This window comes from Sinocyclocheilus grahami, unplaced genomic scaffold, assembly GCF_001515645.1.
Source record: "Sinocyclocheilus grahami isolate Dianchi unplaced genomic scaffold, SAMN03320097.WGS_v1.1 scaffold641.1, whole genome shotgun sequence".
NCBI classification, from domain to species: Eukaryota; Metazoa; Chordata; class Actinopteri; order Cypriniformes; family Cyprinidae; genus Sinocyclocheilus; species Sinocyclocheilus grahami.
In genome coordinates, this window is record NW_015505820.1 from 162,034 (window position 1) to 163,677 (window position 1,644).

A 1,644-nucleotide genomic window follows, 5' to 3' on the forward strand; every position below is an offset into this window, starting at 1 on the left:
CTTGTTTGCTCTGTAGGCAAACTGAAGAGGATCCAGCAAGGGTCCTTTGGGGGGCTGAGTAGTCACTTTATGGGGGCTATAGCCTCCCTAAAATGGCCTAGCGACGCCCATGGTCACTGGTAAACTCCCTGACTCACTGCACGTTGGGACAGTGATCACTTGAATTCCAGTGACATGATTACGTACAACGTCAAAGGACAACATAATAGAACGTCATCACTGGAATTAATAAACAACAGGCAGGACCAATCAAATTTTTATATTATTTTTATTCTCTTTAAAAACATTGTTCTGTTACATGTTCTTACAACATTTCAGCCGAATATTAATTATAAATGATAATTAGATGTGTTCATTACCTGTCTAGCGATGTGTGTTTATGTTGAAATATACTAAAAAACAGTCCGTCTTTTCAAATCTTCTATCGCGTGTCATTATATTTATCGAGTTGCCTCGTGTGGTTTATCTTTCGCGCTTCAGAAATGTGACATTATTTCCAGTAAGGGAGCATAGTTAGCACCGATGCTCCCTAGTTTTTGCGGTACATTGTGGGGTTTTTCAGAGAGCGAATGATCCAGTGGACTGGAAGGATTTCGCGATTGAGACAGCCCTTAAAATGGCCGACTCCCTGATCAGTGCCCTTACTACTGAACAAGGGAGCTGATTGAGACGCACCACTAGTCTCACGAGTTTGTTTACAGGAGCAAAAGAAGCAAAGTTTCCTTACTTTAGCGAAGGAAAACCAGTCTCCTCTCGGCTTATATTGAAATTCTCCGACATTTTTCTTTACAAATCCTCGGTTTGTACTTCTAATTCATGACCGGCATTTAGCTTTGTTCTCTCTCCGCATTCGTTACTAATCACACAACGCCGACGTCCTACATCATCCGCCAGAACTGCTTCCACATATGACAGATACCGGAAGTGATAGAAAAGTGTTTATTATGTTTGAAATATGGATATGTTTCTTACAAAAACGCATGGATTCACTACAGGAGGCCTTTATTCACCCCCTGGAGCCATGTGAGGCACGTTTTATTATGGACACACGCACTTTATTTAACGTGTTTTGGACTGTTGCACAGAAACACCCGCTCACTGCAATGATAGAGCTTAGAAGTGCCAGGACAATTTTGAACATAACTCCGACTGGATTCGTCTGAAAGAAGAAAGTCATATACACTTAGGATGGCTTGAGGGAGAGTAAATAGCAGGCTAATTTTCATTTTTGGGTGAACTAACCCTTTAACTTGAGGTTGATTGTGTGCTCCACTAATATAGATCAGTGGTGGTGCGCGCGCGTTTGGTTTAAGCGCGAAACCTGCGGGAATGACTAAAATAATGAGCAATACAAGCACTATTTAACCGGAGCGAATGAGACGTGTGTGAGAGAAAATGGGTCGTGGGAGAGAAAAGAGCAAGAATGCGTGGCTGACGTTATTGCCTGTGCCGCTGGTAACAAAATGGATCGGCTTGAAATCGGAAAGAAGTGAGACTGACCGACCGATCACCGATCCAGGCCGATCATGAGGAAAATCGGCCGATTCCGATCCCTGGCCGATCGATCGGTGCATCTCTAGTTTAATTATGACCATGTTGGTTAACTTGTGGTTTTAAAATGATGCATGGTAATATGTTTCAAGT